This window comes from Electrona antarctica, assembly GCF_951216825.1.
Source record: "Electrona antarctica genome assembly, chromosome: 3".
NCBI lineage: Eukaryota > Metazoa > Chordata > Actinopteri > Myctophiformes > Myctophidae > Electrona > Electrona antarctica.
The window spans coordinates 57,654,853-57,673,398 of NC_136808.1; the positions used below are offsets into that span (position 1 = coordinate 57,654,853).

The 18,546-nt window shown below is 45.3% G+C and overlaps 1 protein-coding gene across 1 annotated transcript in view; it reads right to left on the reverse strand.

Annotated features, from left to right (window-relative positions):
- unc13c (unc-13 homolog C (C. elegans)) overlaps positions 1-18,546 on the reverse strand; it is a gene marked incomplete at its 5' end in the record, with an annotated part of 345,183 nt that overhangs the window by 261,376 nt on the left and 65,261 nt on the right. The window lies entirely within an intron of this gene.

Genomic DNA, 18,546 nt, shown 5'->3' on the forward strand with positions numbered 1-18,546 from the left:
GCTGGGCAATAAGTCAGAGAGGAGCGGAGGCAGGGCCGGCAGGTTACCATGGAGATGGATGGGACTGCGAGTGAGGAACACAGGAGTCTAGCAGGACTGTGAAGATGTTTCACATGGACACGGGGCGGCGGTGGTTCAGGGGTAGAGTGCCTGGATGCAAGGTTGCCAGTTCGAACCCGGGCTCCCCCAGAGTTACTGTCGAAGTGTCCTTGAGCAAGACACTGAACCCCTAATTGCTCCCGATGTGCTAGTTGGTACCTTGCATGGCTTCCGCTGCCATCGGTGTATGAATGTGTGTGTGAATGGGTGAATGTAATGCACAATCTATGTAAAGCGCCTTGGATAAAGGCGCTATATAAATGCACCATTTACCATTTATTTACCACAGGTGCACATGTACAGTGTCAGTACACCAATGTGGAAATACTCAATAATCAACTTACTCAAAATACAACTACTACCGATTCCACGCCGTTACCATAGGCGAGTGCCAGTGAAATGCGCGAAATGCATAAGCAAAGAAGAAGAGCCACATCCGCCCGACCCGGAAGTGATGGCCTCCATATCTGTAGTCTAGCCTCACTCTAGGCTGTGTACCGACACGCGGTGGATTCATTCTCTCAGTGAGAGCACGGACTCATGTTTTATAAGCTCCCAAACATGGCACTTTGTCCCATTTTGAGCAGAAAAAACACTAATAACCCTGTGCACGTGCACGTGTACCATGGATTATCATGTAGGCTGTTTCTATAATGGGAGGCCTGTGGAGGCTATAGAAACGGAAGCTAACGGAAGCGAGAAAAAGGTACCAATAATATTTTTGAGTGGTGAAAACCACTCCTACAACTGGCTTTGTTAGTTTACGTGTCTGTCCGTACCAAAAAAAATAGCATGGTTGCTATGGTCACCCAGTCACACATTACGTCAGACCACAGCTGATCAGTCTATATAAGACCTTACACCACTCAGTTCACACGGGTGTGATTATTAAATATTTTTTAATCAAATCTCGTGTATCTCTTGGATGGCCCATGATGGAAATAATAGCTTTCCTCGAGATATCTCATGGATGGCTTGGATTGGGTTAAAGTGGCAAAAGTGAAAGTAGTCATTATGCAGGATGTTTTGCTTAAAAAAAGGTTTTCAATGATAGCAGATCTATAAGCTCACAGCGCGTCACGGTGCGACACATTGTGAGCTTGTCGATCGGCTATATTTGAATGGCTAAGTATATAATATGGCTTAATAAGGGTGCAGTACTTAGTTCGGACACGTGTTTGACTCCAAAATACTAAGATTTTAAAGGTAATATTCCGTTAAGAGCGTCTGCTAAAGGCCTACACTGTAAATTGTGATTCAAGCAGAAAGCAGCACGTCCAAGAGCAGCGGGGGAAAGTATTTACTCAAGTACCGTACTTGATTTGAGGTACTTTTACTTCAATTGAGAATTAATTTGAATCCGTCTCTGCTTGAGGATGTGTGAGGTCTGCTGGACTTTTGATTTAAAAGTAGCCTATACTGTGATTGGATTCCTGTGATGTAATGCGGATTATGGATGTATCATGTACTTGATTGTTTATAGGATGTTGTGTACTGTTGTTTTGTCTGTTTTTGTCTGCCTTTTATTTTTCAACTTTTATTGATCCTGTATTTAAGGTTTGTTTGTCTTGTTTTCTGTTGTCCTTTTTCTTTGGGGTGAAAATTCAATGTATTTGTTTCTTGTATGTTATACTTGTGGGGTTTATGAAGAGAAGCTGTTAATGCCGCCATCTATTATTTTTCTACTCCAGTATTTCAATAATGCTTCTGTGAAAAAAATTAATAAACAAAGTTATAAAAAAAAAAGAGAATGACAAGCTTACATAAACCAATATAGTTTTGCCTCCCTCAACCTCCCGTTTAATGCAATTTAAACAAAACAACAAAACACCCACCACCGACTGCCCTTTCAGACTAACACATTTTAGTTATGCTCAAAGTGTTTTTTACACGTAGATCTAATCCCACACTCTAATGCGTAAAAGTCACTCAGTACAAATGTGATTCTGATTTTCTTTTTCTTTTTTTCAACTTTTGTTCAGAAGAAAAGAATCACTCAATATGGGATAGTGAATCAAGCAAAAAGTGCGATTTTGCAGTTCCCCATATTTCCCAATATATGGGAACTGAATCAAGCACAATGGATGGTTTTGAGGCATCTTGAGGCAGATGGAGCCCCTAAGGAGCTGCCTATATTTGTTTTATTATGGACTGTAGTTAAGATGTATAGGACTTGGCCCTCATTCTACACAGCAAAACTCTACGTTTTACTGCCTTTGTGTGGCTGCTGTAATGTATTTAATATTTAGTGCCAGTCAGATCGAGGCACCGCGGAGGAATCCAACTAGACGCCCCTGCAAATATACCCTTATACAGTGTGGGGGAAAAAAGTACTCTACTTAAAGATGGAGTGCTGTGACTTTTATATTTTGTTCAGTTTTTCATGTGTTTATGAGGTGACAAGTACTTCATGTAGACCCCGTGGTGTGGTTGTTATGTGCAATGATGTCTGTCCCTTTGTATTTAGGGTTTCTTTCTGGAGGCTGAAACCCTGACAGTCAAACGTGCCAATGAAAAACTAAAAACAGTGATATAGTGACATCACAATATCATCCCCCTCCCCTAACCCCTCCCCCTGTTATCATACAACCACAGCTGTGTGGGTGCTGCTTCAGTTCAGGTGGATCACCATCCATCACCACCCACCAGGCAAACCAGGCATACTTAATGAACTGGTGGGCGTGTCCACTTAAAAATGACATTTTAACAAATATGGTACAATTTTGTACCATATTTTGTATAATATTAATACCTGATAATAAGTTTTAGGGTGGAAGAAAATCACAGCACCACATCTTTAAGTAAAAGTATCAATATTGCAAAGAAATACTCTGTTCTGCAATATGAGTACTTTTACATTTTAACCTACATTTTGATGCCAATACTTTTACATTTTTAACGCAGGACTTCTACTTGTAATGGACTAGGCTACATCTGCATCGCAGTAATTTATACTTTTACTTAAGTAAAACATTTGAGTACTTTTCCCACCACTGATTACACCAGGGGGTTCTCAAGGGGTTCTAAAAAAAAAAAAAAATAGCAGACCTACAAGCTCGTAGCGCGCCACTCGGTGGCGCGCTATGAGCTTGTAGATCTGCTATTTTGAAATAGCTAAATTATAACAATGCTTAAAACACCAAAAGGGGTTCCCGCCCAAAATGGTTTAAGGTTATTGTAGCAGTCAATTTATATTGGGGGTCGGGAGGGGGCGGGTCGGGGGTCCCGAGACATTGCCAAAGCATTTCCGGGGGTCCCCGGCCAAAAACGTTGAGAACCCCTGGATTACACAGCCGTGGAACCTGTGTCCCCTGTGCCTCCAGGACGCCTCTTATCTGCTAATAAGCCCTTCTAAAGCAAAACTACGCTTAAAGCTCCCTCAGATTTAACGGTTAAGTAAGTGTGGGGTTGCTGCCGAATAGCAACCGTCAGGCACGTGCACACATAGACATCAAAGGGGGCTTCAGCCCCTGCCCTTTTACCCGTCTCTAAAACAAACCAATTTTGTTTCGAAACCCATGTTGTTATACACTGCATCTCCAGTAGATAAAGAGTGCTGGGCTGTGTGCCCCGAAAAGAGCAGATCTACAAGCTCTCAACGCGTCGCAGCGTGACGCGTTGTGAGCTTCTAGATCTGCTATTTTTTTGTAGATTCGCTACTTTTGTCCAAAAGTGCCCTCTTACGGGATTTCAGCCGCTGCCTCTTTAACACTCTCTATATACGTCCCTGGCAACTGTTTCACGTTCGTGCTGAAAGACGGCAAAGCAACACTTAATAAGGTTTCGGCGAGTCGATTCCTCCACACGGATCTCCCCGAGGAACCGCTACAGCCTCCTATTGCTACTGCGCTAAAGTCAGGGAGTAAGAAACACGGTGATGAAAAAGCCAGGGGCCAGAGGTCGGCCCCCCACTGGGGGAACCCGCAGGGGGGCTGTGTGTGTGCACTCTTATAGGTTTATTCTGGGGGTGCAGAGCTACTGTAAAGGAAGAGGAACATTAGAGTGAAAGTTGGAACCGACAGAGTTGACCGCCGACCGAGCAACAGCGGGTGTCTCAGTGTCAAGGCGAGCCAGGGGTCGCTGTGGGACCCCTGGCTGTGGGTCGCTGTGGGACCCCTGGCTCCCTGGCTGTGGGACCCCTGGCTCCCTGGCTGCCAGGGGTCGCTTTGGGACCCCTGGCTCCCTGGCTGGGTGGTTGCCTTCGAAAAGGATTCCCTATTTTATACTCTGTTGAATAACAGCTCACATTAAAATAAGTGTTAAAAAGCTCTATATTAATTGTGATAGTACTCGTTGCTATATATAGTGTTTGTTCGGTAACGGGGCGGCAGTGGCTCAGGGGTAGAGTGGCCAGTAGAGCAGCCGGATGGAAACCGTGAGGTTCCAAGTTTGATCCCGGGCTCCGCCAGAGTTAGTGTCGAAGTGTCCTTGAGCAAGACTCTGAACCCCCCCAAAAAATGCTCCCACTGTGCAGGTTGGTGTCTTGCATGGTTTATTCCGCCATCGGTGTATGAATGGGTGAATGTAATGTACAATCTATGCAAAGCGCCTTGGAAAAGGCGCTATATAAATGCCATTACAGCTCACATTAAAATTAGTGTTAAAAAGCTCTATATTGTGATAGAGTGTTTGTTCAGGAGTCTCCATGTCTATCCAGCTTTTTATTAAACAGAAAATGCATTTTCAAGTTCTGACTTTATCCAATCAGAATAGAGAACTCAGTCAGGATACAGATTAAACAGATGAAATTGTAAGTGATTACACAAAGAAATGAGCAATCAAACTGGAACATTGTAAAAAATTTAAGCTGCAATTAAGCTGAAATTACTACTCTCTCTTGATTGGCTGAAATGTATTTTCTGCTGGAGAGACAAGGAGACCCATGTTACTGAACATACACTCTATAGCAATGCTTACCATCAGAATCAGAATATAGTGATTTAACCTTTTAACAATAAACTTTTTGTTTTAACGAAGAAATATCACTTACCATAAATTTAAGTAAAGTTAACAGTCAATTAAATATCTCCAGGATCAATAAAGAAACACAAACCTCAGCATCAACTTTGAACCTCACAGATCGAACCCTGTAGATTTCATCAGTTTCAACATACCACCCTGGCTCATGTTTCCATCGTGCCCTTTACAAACATGCATTCACTTAATCAACTAGGACCATAACATTGATTATTTCCCACACACATTACGCTGAAAGCAATCCCATTCCACAGTATGATGAGCAAACTATCTATTCAAACACTGTATAGATAGAGGTGTTAGGAGTAGGTTAACTCTATAGCAGAGGTTGACGACCATGTCTTTGCAAGCCGCCGAGTCGATCACTGGATGAATTGAAAAGTAGTATTTCCCCCCCAACAAATAGAAGATCTACAAGCTCACAACACGTCGCAATGTGAACCATTGAAAGCTTGTAGATCAGACACCTGTCTGTAGAGGAAGGGAGGGAGCCTACTGAGTGGGTGTTACACATTAACAAGTAAGGGTTGGGCTGGGGTTAGACCCAAGCGTAAAAAAAACGAAAACAAAAAGAACACGTTGAACATGTTTCACATTGTTAGTCTGTTTGGAAAGGGCAGTCGGTGGGTGGTTTCGTGGAAATTGCATCAAACAGGATGTTGTAGGAGGTAAAACATTGTTTTCAACTAATGTTCCATGTCCTGACCCTCCCCTCATAAAAGATTTATTAGGTTGATAATGCATTTGCCTGTTGTCTGTCGTGTGCAGTTTTCTCACCCTAAAATTGTTTATTATGGCTTCTTCTGTGCCTCAGCTTGACATCAAAATGATTTGCTCTAATAGTTTGTTTCTGTATATTGTCTCTTTCTTCTTTCAGCTCGTCCAGATGGGTGTTTTCGCTCTTTGCTTTCCCATGGCGTCAGTAAAATATTTAATTAGTCCCCCGTTCCTACTCTGTTGCCTCTGAAAATCTGCATTATTTTATTTCATTTGTTTTATTTTATTTCATTAGGCCTAATCTATATTATTATGTTACGCAGGGCATAATTTTGAGTTTTAGGGAATCAGCGCAGAAGGAGGTTTTTGCAGTCTGCAGGGCATTTTTATGTGAATGATAGCTCACATAAACATTATTTGTTGATTCACGTTAAATGTGACGTCCGTTCTTATTAAGATAATTGACATTTTATCCCCTGTGGCTAAAATAACATATTATTTTGTAATGCATCGTGGAAACCCTATTATGTCCAAAAGATACTTTTCAGGATTAAAATTCAAAAATAGCAGATCGAAAAGCTCAAAACGTGTCGCTTCCCACTGTGTTCCGAGCTTGCAGATCTTCTACTTTTGATGCTTTTGTGTGACGATGCAGTATGATCACTGGCGTACGGGAGGGTACGCTAGCGACGCAATGCGGTGGGGGCCCCCAGGAGGGGAAGGGGGGGCTCACTCATTTGAGATCAGCCCGGGGAGTGACATCATCGCTCTCCAGCTGTGGGAGGTCCATGTGCTTCAATGTTTACAACTGTACTGTTGCTCCCAGTCGGGGATGGATGTCTGGAATGGGCTATGTTCCAAATCGCTGAGGGGGGACATATTAACCCATTTTGACCTGAGATCAAGCTATGTTTCTATGTCAGTCGTTCTTCGATTTTCAAAAATAGCAGACCTACAAGCTCGTAGCGCGCCACTCGGTGGCGCGCTATGAGCTTGGTGAGTTGAGTAGGATATATTTTTTATATATTTTGATCTTCTACTCCACTACATCTCAGAGGCAAATATTGCACTTTTCACTCACCACTATTATTCATTGGCATCCATCAGTCTCGAGAGAGACTATAGAGTGGAGCTCTGGATATATAGGGGTTCTTCTGCTTTTGGGAGTGTGGCTGAATACGCAGGATTTGCAATCCATACCACACAGGGGAAGATGCTGGTCTGTCTGTTTGGTTTTGGGCCTTAATCTTATGCCACTATATTATGCACTTAAACACAATTGTATCTACAAGCTCACAACAACAACAAGCTCGTTATGCATACTTTTACGCCTATTGAGTGTACATTATATAGTGTGGAATTATTACTTAAAGGACAACTTTAGTTTTTTTCAACCATGGTTCATGTTTTAGGTTGTTATTAGAGAAAGTAAAAGGTGAGTGTAATTTCTTTTTCATTTGCTGCTTTCTTTCGTTTTAGGGATTTTAGCTGTTTTTGACAGGGGGGCGGGGGCATTCGAGCATGGGGCTAAATATGTACTTCTTTACAATTTTTTATAGCGATTTATTTTTTTTGAGTGGTGTAAACCACTCCTACAACTGGCTTTGTTAGTTTATGTGTCTGTCTGTCTGTGCTCAAAAAATGAGCACGGTTGCTATGGTCACCCAGTTCACACGGGTGTGATTTCATTACGTCAGACATTACGTCAGACCACAGCTGATCAGTCTATATAAGACCTTACACCACTCAGTTCACACAGGTGTAATTTTATTATTTACTATAGTCCTACTAGACCCCAAGAAATTACATCTGGCCACAAAAGATCACGGGATCTACTGAATGTGTCAAACTGACGTATTGCGCCTTGACACACCTACCTTCACATTCAGTAGATCCTGTGATCTTTTGTGGCCAGATGTAATTTCTTGGGGTCCATTAGGACTATAGTAAATAATAAAAAAATAGATCGGTATACACTTTTGTAAATAAAGACGTATTTAGCCCAATGTTCGAATGCCCCCGCCCCCCTGTCAAAAACAGCTAAAAACCCTAAAACGAAAGAAAGCAGCAAATGGAAAAAAATTAACACTCATCTTTTACTTTCTCTAACCTAAAACATGAACCTTGGTTGAAAAAAGTTGTCCTTTAAGTACCGCTGCCACAATTGAAAACATCTCAATTGACTGTTACAATAATTATCCAGAGTCCAGATGAACTATAGTCCAGTTCCATTTGCTAATGCTAATGCTAATGCTAATGCTAATGCTAATGCTAATGCTAATGCTTACATCAATGTTTTGTCTTCTTCCAAAAAACCTCACCTCCCAAATGTGCAATGTATTTCCCATGCCATGCATGCAGCTGCATTGTATCGTTGTCTCCACCAGGCCGAAGGCATGGGGAGAGAGTATGTTTAGTTGTCTCCACCAGGCCGAAGGCATGGGGAGAGAGTATGTTTTATTGTCTCCACCAGGCCGAAGGCATGGGGAGAGAGTATGTTTTATTGTCTCCACCAGGCCGAAGGCATGGGGAGAGAGTATGTTTTATTGTCTCCACCAGGCCGAAGGCATGGGGAGAGAGTATGTTTTATTGTCTCCACCAGGCCGAAGGCATGGGGAGAGAGTATGTTTTATTGTCTCCACCAGGCCGAAGGCATGGGGAGAGAGTATGTTTTGCACTCCGTCCGTGTGTGTGTGTGTGTGTGTGTGTACGACATGCGTCCGTCCGTCTGTTAACACTTTGATTGCTGGAAGATCTCAACAGGCCTATTTGGATGTTGCTGCCATTTAACATTGCACAAAGGCCTTGTTCGGGGGCCCACAGTAAAATGTTCTCTTATAGCGAGAATCACACGCCTACATCAAAAGAAAGCTGAACTTGTCCACTTCAATTAAAAAAATACATTTTGATTTTACCATGTTCCATTCTGGAGATATTGACCTTTTTGCAACACCTGCATTTGCCTGGAAGTGGTTATCTTGAACAGCGAGCAGAGTTATGGATGGTTTAAAGTCAGAGACATTGACAGGCAGATATAAAATTGAACCCAATAAATATCCTATACATCCTATACACCGAATGAAAGCCCTGAATGTGTACTTTTACGAGGAAAAGAGTAAACATTGATCCCATGTACAGTTAGACAGTAATTGGTTATTGAATGCAGCTTGTGCCCACCAGATAACTTCAGAGAAGACATGGAGAGAGTCTTCTGTTTCATACGGTATATAGTATTTATATGTCGCTATAGGCCTTATTTTGTGAATATTGAGTTCGGGTCCATGTCTTCTCTGCAGTTATATCTGGTGGGCGCAATGTGCATCCACCCAGTATCCAATTTATGACAAACTGTACATGGGATCAATGTTTACTCTTTTCCTCGTAAAAGTACACATTCAGGGCTTTCATTCGATGTATAGGATGTATAGCATATTTATTGTGTTTATTGTTATATCTGCCTGTCAATGTCTGACTATAAACCTTCATAACTATGCTTTCTTTTTGATGATGATTGCCGCCTCGCCTAATCTATCTCACTGCTTTCATTGTTTTGATCGCAGTAACATTGGGGGGGGGGGGGGTCATGGGCACATTGGGCAGCAAAAGTCTTGATCCGTACGGCTATAAAAAGTCCCATTCCACCGTTCGGTTCAGAACTATAGTATAACGGTGAGACGCGTTTTTTGTTTTTCAAGCTAGTGTAGGGGAACATGCCTGGGCATGCTAGCCTGGCACGGCCAGACTCATAGCGAGGGTTCACTGATGTTTCCTCCGGGGAAGAATCTTCAGTGAATCCCCGCTATGAGGCTGGCCAAGCCAGGCTATGGGCATGCAGCTTGGGGGCGATGGAGGGGGAAAAAAGCGTCACCCGGCTGTGATGTCGACGAGAAGGAAAAAATGACTTCCACAGATGACAACACCACGGTTTAGGTCGCGGAAAAGTTCGTTATACATTACACCCGGGTCGATTACGTCCCCGACGCGTTCATTGCGGTCTTATCACTACAATTATAATGAATAAAAAAGCGTTACAATCACACGTCTGAGCGATCTCCGATTATGACGGCTCTGCATGGCGATACGTGATCCACCAACGGAACACTGTCTTGTCGTGGCGGCCCCTCGATACTGTGGTTAGTTCGTAGTATTGTAGGCTCGGGGATCGTTTGGTCGCTACAGTATGAAGAAGGAAACATGCATCTGTCCATGTGTGTTGCAGATGTTATGCATTTGCAATGCCGATCTGGCAGCGTTCCGTTCAGCGTTCATCATGTTTTTTTCCGAGAGACAGAGGAGAGCATGTACCCCCTCGCAAGATCCTCCTCCTGGAGAAACAGGAGGGGAGGGGGGAATCAAATGTCCGAGCCGAGGTGGAAAGCCTGGTGAGGCGAGGTTAGGTGAAATGTGATTCTTTTCACACATCGGCATGGGCGCCATTACACTGGCTTCTACACGTAAAGCGGCCCGCCCTCCTGTTTTCAGGAGGGGAGGGGTTTTTTTTTTTTTTTTTTTTTTTTCTGATCACGTGAGCGGGACTAAACAGCAATGATAGGCCGATGGTTCTTCATTGTCCGGGTGGGTAAAAAGATGAATGAAAGTATGCTATAAAAAAGTGATTGAAACGTATTGATACGTGATCCGCACCCGACGTTTGATTAATTGATAACGTATTGATACGCGATCCGCGTTGGGAGTGTTAACAGCTAATCTCCGGCACCGTTAACCCGGCCGATGCCAAATGTTGCACATACACTCCCTGGATGCCAACAATGAACCTCTGACCCACATTTTCCAGAACGGCCTGTTATAGCGCCACCAGGAGGCCGACTTTTGTAAAACACATCTTTTTTATATTACTCCTCCAGATTCTGTCCAAAAATCCCGCAAACCGTTACACAGAATCTCTATAGTCATGTGTTCAAGACGGATTTCTTATTCCATCCTAATTGGCTAACATTGGCTTTCAAAATTTGCAGGATTGTGTGTGCGTCCGTCCGCCACACATTTTTGGAACATCCATTTTTTTCACATTGGCCTATTATAGTGCCACCAGGAGGCCACAACCTCACCTGCCCTAGTGGAGACCTGTCCTACTATAGCGCCACCAGGAGGCCACAACCTCACCTGCCCTGGTGGAGACCTGTCCTATTATAGCGCCACCAGGAGGCCACAACCTCACCTGCCCTAGTGGAGACCTGTCCTATTATAGCGCCACCAGGAGGCCACAACCTCACCTGCCCTGGTGGAGACCTGTCCTATTATAGCGCCACCAGGAGGCCACAACCTCACCTGCCCTGGTGGAGACCTGTCCTATTATAGCGCCACCAGGAGGCCACAACCTCACCTGCCCTGGTGGAGACCTGTCCTATTATAGCGCCACCAGGAGACCACAACCTCACCTGCCCTGGTGGAGACCTGTCCTATTATAGCGCCACCAGGAGGCCACGACCTCACCTGCCCTGGTGGAGACCTGGCCTATTATAGCGCCACCAGGAGGCCACAACCTCACCTGCCCTGGTGGAGACCTGTCCTATTATAGCGCCACCAGGAGGCCACAACCTCACCTGCCCTGGTGGAGACCTGTCCTATTATAGCGCCACCAGGAGACCACAACCTCACCTGCCCTGGTGGAGACCTGTCCTATTATAGCGCCACCAGGAGGCCACAACCTCACCTGCCCTGGTGGAGACCTGTCCTATTATAGCACCACCAGGATCCCACAACCTCACCTGCCCTGGTGGAGACCTGTCCTATTATAGCGCCACCAGGAGGCCACAACCTCACCTGCCCTGGTGGAGACCTGTCCTATTATAGCGCCACCAGGAGGCCACAACCTCACCTGCCCTGGTGGAGACCTGTCCTATTATAGCGCCACCAGGATCCCACAACCTCACCTGCCCTGGTGGAGACCTGTCCTATTATAGCGCCACCAGGAGACCACAACCTCACCTGCCCTGGTGGAGACCTGTCCTATTATAGCGCCACCAGGAGGCCACAACCTCACCTGCTCTGGTGGAGACCTGTCCTATTATAGCGCCACCAGGAGGCCACAACCTCACCTGCCCTGGTGGAGACCTGTCCTATTATAGCGCCACCAGGATCCCACAACCTCACCTGCCCTGGTGGAGACCTGTCCTATTATAGCGCCACCAGGAGACCACAACCTCACCTGCCCTGGTGGAGACCTGTCCTATTATAGCGCCACCAGGAGACCACAACCTCACCTGCCCTGGTGGAGACCTGTCCTATTATAGCGCCACCAGGAGGCCACAACCTCACTTGCCCTGGTGGAGACCTTTGCCCCGAGGGGCACTTTATCTAGATCTCCGTCTGTAGGGGCTTCATTGTTTTATTCATTACATTAGTGTACGTTTACTAAACCATCAGCAGTATTAATCAATGTAGAGCTAACATTTACAGAGACAAAAAATGTGGTCTTCAAGAAATGTGCTGTCTCAAACAAAACAGAGTGTAATAACAGAGTGGCTTCGCTGAGCAATTGAAAAGCCTGTCAAACAGCTTATCTATAAATTCACAGAATCTCTGACAGACGGAGAGAGAGAGAGAGAGAGAGAGAGAGAGAGAGAGAGAGAGAGAGCGCATGCGTGTGTGTGTGTGTGCGTGCGTCTTTTTGTCTGTCTGTCCTTCACGTATCTTGAGAGCCGTTCAACCAATCGACTTAAAATGTATGTTTTAACTTCAATGTCAAACGGCCTTGGGTACAACGGGTGTTGCCCATCTATAAATTGGAGGACATCTTACTGAGGAACCAAGGGCGTGCGCGCACTGTCCAGTGTTAAGTGTTGGTCAGAGGAGCAGTTATCAAGAATTCATGTTGATCAGAGGAGCGGTTCTCAATAATTCGTGGCAGTGGTTTTCAACCCTTTTTGTATCAAGGCACATTATTTAGTGAGCATTTATTTTGAGCCACGGATCACCATTTGATGAGATTTAGCCTCTCGGACCCAAATATTAAATATTGTGTTGTTGGATAAGATTTTGTCCACAATTCCATGTTGATGTCGGTAAGATAGGAGAGATAAGGCAAATGTTGATCAAAATAACAATTATTCTCTAATCTGTGTAGACTTCTTGTAAATTAAGTAATGCAGATGTTTAACAAAAATTTAATTTTACACTCTCAAGAGTTAAAGATCTATAAAGGTCCATTTGGTTTCATTTTACACTCTCAAGAGTAGGCAACAAAGTCTTATGCACACCTGTATGCTCTGAGGCGGGTGCGTAGGCAGGGCTCAATGTATTTCAGAAAAATGCACACAAAGTGCACAAGACCTGCACACCGTCTGCACTTGCAATACAAACTTTATTGGCAACGTTTCGGTCAAAGACCTTCTTCAGGCATCTCTCAAGAGTTAAAGATATATAAGGGTCAATCCATCATTTAACTGGGGACCACCTGGAACCCCCTCAAGGACCACTGGTTGAAAACCACTGCTATAGTGAAAGAGGAGCTAATCACAGCGGTGCAGGGATTGAGGTTAAACTGCACCACAACGTGCGACAAAACTATCCAATAAACTGCGACAAAACTATCCAATAAATTGTGTTGATTACATTTCCTAACTATAGTGTATGATCCAAGCTGACATCATGGATGACATCATCCATTGATTCCAAATCAATCGATGATTGATGATGGTCTGGAGGACTTTTTTATTTGTACTTTTACTCAAGTACATTTTGAATTCCGAACATTTACTTGTAACGGAGTAGTTCTACATTCCAATATTGATACTTTTACTTCAGTAAAACATGCAAGTGCTTTTTCCACCACAGTGTGCTATAGGGGCATATCTGAGGGGCTGTGAGCGAGAGGGCAGCATCTTCCCTGAAGATCTTTTCAGATCATCCACCAGGACATTAATTACTCCACCCCTACATCTGGCAAATTAAGGCAACAACACAGGGAGCCTAAATTAGCCCATTTTGGGCGGGAACCCCACATTTTGTTATGTCATAAACCTCAGCAGCATCTTTTGTACAGTATATAATATATACTGTATATATACAGTATACTATATATACTCAGGGACGGATCAACCCCTACGAGGGCCCCTGGGCCGGTAATATTTGCAGGGCCCCCATAGCGCGCGTGTGCGCGACATTTTTGTGTTTTTCCGTGTTTTTATCATCTTTTTAACCTAAATTGAACAAAATCAACAGCCAATGAAGGGCCCCAGGAGCCCTTTTCAGGGTGTCAAACCTAGTACCTCACGGTCTAATTTCCCCGAAGGGCCCCTGGCCCAATGGCTAATTTGTCCCCCCACTGGCCCAATGGCTAATTTGTCCCCCCACTGGCCCAATGGCTAATTTGTCCCCCCACTGGCCCAATGGCTAATTTATCCCTGTATATACTGCCATATTTATGGGACGTGTGTTAGAAAAGGTTGTGTCACGACTGTAACACAATTACATCAATCACTCACACGGCTGCCACGTTAGCTGCTCGTTTAAGGAACCAAACAGAAAGTCCATAGACTTGGCTGGCCTATGACGTCATTTCGGAAAGCCAGACATCCTCAGCGCCTTCCCCCTCCCCCCTCCCCCCCTACCAATCTACTAACTTCAGAATGCCGTCCTGAGCACCGGCAGAACGATGTGGGTACACTCTGGGGGATTCCCAGCAGCCACCTGCAGCCTGTCAGCATTTGACAGACAGGGCAGCTAGAGGAGGTGAAAAGGTACACAGTCCTTTACCACTATCTGGTAGAGCCGTTGGACTGGTGGAGAGATTAGTGGTTATACCCAACTCCTCCTGGCTATAGGCCTGTGTCTCTGTTGAGTGTGTGTGTGTGTGTGTGTGTGTGTGTGTGTGTGTGTGTGTGTGTGTGTGTGTGTGTGTGTGTGTGTGTGTGTGTGTGTGCATGCCTTACAGCTATATTTTATGAGCTCACATCTCCGCCACCATCGGCAGAGACCCTCCGGGGAAGCCTGGCTCTCCAGGGAGTCCTTACCAGAAGTGCCATGCAGGTGTGCACGTGCACACATAGACATCAAAGGGGGGCACGAGGCATGCAGCATTTACTAAGGTGAAAGAAATGCAAATGCCACCCTCTCCATGCCACCCTCTCCATGCCACCCTCTCCATGCCACCCTCTCCATGCCACCCTATCCATGCCACCCTCTCCATGCCACCCTCTCCATGCCATACCCGAAGGAAGCAATCAGGAGAATTGCCTTTTTCCGAACTCTCCTGAACTTAATTGAACGCAGCATTTTGCTCTTGAAAGAATGTGTCCCACTGTGTAGAATTCCTTGTCGTATACTGCATCTCCAGTAGCTAGAGTGCAGGGCTGTGCCCCTGAAATAGCTGATCTACAACGCGTTGTAAGCTTGTAGATCCACTATTATAGTATCTATCTATCTATCTATCCATCCATCTATCCATCTATCCATCTATCCATCCATCCATCCATCCATCCATCCATCCATCCATCCATCCAAAAGTCAGAGAAGAAAAGGCTCTAAATATTGGCCTAATGTACTGTATCAGCCCAGGCACTGAAAACGCTTTTGTTTAGGGTCAGAGGTTAATAGGTCAGGTTGGAAAGTTTATTCACAGATGTACCGTAACAGATAATCATTAGCATACTCTCATGTCATCAGCAATGGTTCTGGGTTGCTATATGGTAGTTAAGATAAGATAGATAAGGGCTTTATCTCGCCAGAGGTAGCAAGGCAGTTACGATACAGTTACGGAGCCAGACCAAGTACTGAACACAACATCAGGGCATACACATCACTCACAAAAGAACCACCACCAGTAACAAACAGTAGTATATAACAGTATCCACGACAAAGCTTGCATTACAGGACAAAATAAACAATAATGCACGCAGTAACCATGTACCAATGGCCGCTTAGCTCAGTCGGTAGAGCTCTCGCCTTTGGACCACAAGTTCATGGATTCGATCCCGGGCACCGCCAACTCAGTGTATGAGTAGCACGGCTTGTGTGCGGCAAGTCGTGTGGTAAGTACTGGGAGCTGATGGTGTTGCACTGCATCCATCTATAGCGCATTGTAACGGGGGTAGACTCCCGCATGTTACCGACAATAAGCCACTCCCAAGCTACTAATATGAATGGCACTAGTTGTCACATGGACGGAAGCACATCAGAGAAGGATGAGGCTGGTGTCACTGTGTCAGGCACAGAGGCAGACCATGTGACACTCTGGGAGCCAACCCAGGGCAAACCATGTGACAGTCTGGGAGCCAACCCAGGGCACAGAGGCAAACCATGTGACACTCTGGGAGCCAACCCAGGGCACAGAGGCAAACCATGTGACACTCTGGGAGCCAACCCAGGGCACAGAGGCAAACCATGTGACACTCTGGGAGCCAACCCAGGGCACAGAGGCAAACCATGTGACACTCTGGGAGCCAACCCAGGGCACAGAGGCAGACCATGTGACACTCTGGGAGCCAACCCAGGGCACAGAGGCAAACAATGTGACACTCTGGGAGCCAACCCAGGGCACAGAGGCAAACAATGTGACACTCTGGGAGCCAACCATAGAGTATATAAAAGGATAGAGACTGAACTGGCGCGAAGCTCCGCCCCCCCAGCTATTCATGTCAGTGGAAGTTGCTCAGTGGCGTTTTGAAGCACCCGGAAGACTGCCGGAAGTACCGTCTCAGAACGTCTACTTCCGCATTTGACCACCAAATTTTGGTGGTCAAATGCGGAAGTGCAACCGAGCGCTCAATGTTAAAGCCCAGCTGCACGGGGTTTCCCGGTCATGAATCCACGGGTCCGCCTGTAGTCCCTCCTCCTACCACTAGGGAGGAGAGCTTCAACGTTGAATAGCCTCACTGGCCCCTTGGAGCCAACCCAGGGCACAGAGGCAAACAATGTGACACTCTGGGAGCCAACCCAGGGCAAACCATGTGACACTCTGGGAGCCAACCCAGGGCACAGAGGCAAACCATGTGACACTCTGGGAGCCAACCCAGGGCACAGAGGCAAACCATGTGACACTCTCGGAGCCAACCCAGGGCACAGAGGCAAACCATGTGACACTCTGGGAGCCAACCCAGGGCAAAGCCAGGAAAGGCAAGGAGTGCAACCATAGAGTATATAAACAGAGACTGAACTGGCGCGAAGCTCCGCCCCCCCCAGCTATTCATGTCAGTGGAAGTTGCTCAGTGGCGTTTTGAAGCACCCGGAAGACTGCCGGTCTCAGAACGTCTACTTCCGCATTTGACCACCAAATTTTGGTGGTCAAATGCGGAAGTGCAACCGAGCGCTCAATGTTAAAGCCCAGCTGCACGGTCATGAATCCACGGGTCCGCCTGTAGTCCCTCCTCCTACCACTAGGGCCCAGAGCTTCAACGTTGAATAGCCTCACTGGCCCCTTGAGTGCAACACTGTACGCAGATGCACTGCGGCACGACATCTTATAGCTAACAACACTGGTGAGCTCCAGACCCTGATAGGACTAGTGTGGAGGGCAACGATCCAGTAGTCCTGAGCTGGTGTTGTCTAGAACCCACTCTTGCATTGCATCACATCACCGTATAATGAGCTGTTGTTCAGAGCTAATTGGACTACCGGTCGAGCAGAGCGGCCATAGTGTGCCTCATTATTATACATCTTCATATGGCTAATGGCACAACAGACTTCTAAGTCTTTTTGCACTTCCCGTTGGGGCAGATGAATACCTTCTCCTCTCCATGTGGTTGTGCTGATGCTGGGTTAGAGAGAGAGCTTAACCTATTTTGGGCGGGAACCCCTTTTGGTGTTTTAAACATTATGTTATAATTTAGCTATTGAAAAATAGCAGACCTACAAGCTCGTAGCGCGCCACCGAGTGGCGCGCTACGAGCTTGTAGGTCTGCTATTTTTGAAAAATCGTGAAAATATTTATTTCAGAAAACTGGAGGATTTAGAAGATTTTTTTTAAATTCCGAGGTCAGGCCAAAATGGGTTAAAGGGCGGATGATCACCATGCAGTGTCCAGAACCCCATTGTGAGTGTTTTGAACATAATGCTCATGACTCGTTAAAGTTTAATAAACACTGATGAAGGTAGCCTTGCTGCATGAAACTTTCTTCTTCTTTAATGTCTTCATAAATTACCACACCGGAGCTACGAGTGTGCAGCTACTTTTATATATATATATTTTTTTTTGTATCATTAAACGTTAATACCAGGAAAATGTCAAACAAATGACATGCCACCACACTGCCACGCTTGATAGATGTTGACGGGTCGTTATGAATTTAGAGTAATGTGTGGACAGTTTCTGTAATGATGTTGAATATGCACAGTTCGTGATGCCAAACAGCAGAAAAATGACCCTGTGATACGCTGCATATACTGACTGAGTGCAGATCTGATTGCTGCATGAGTTGCTTGTTTGTGTAAACAAAGAAAGATAAGGGCTCTTTAAAAGGCTACAGTAGGACAACTCACCCCGGTGCTTGCCCGTTTTTCCTCCCGGAATTTTCCCCAGTGAGGGGGATAACTTTGTAATATGCTATTGGCTGTTTGTATTCTTTTTGGACAAATATAAAAAGATACTCCTGTGGAAAGGCTATATTATTTTACTTATATTGACCCTATAAACAATTTAGTATTATTTAGTATATGTAAGATTTTTCCCACTCAAATGGTACCTCGTCAGATAATCCCCACATAGCCTACAACAACTTCTGTGAACAGACTTCACTGTAGTAGCTTTTCATAAATTATATTTGTACTTAGGCTGTCTGCTGTCGTGAAAGTTTA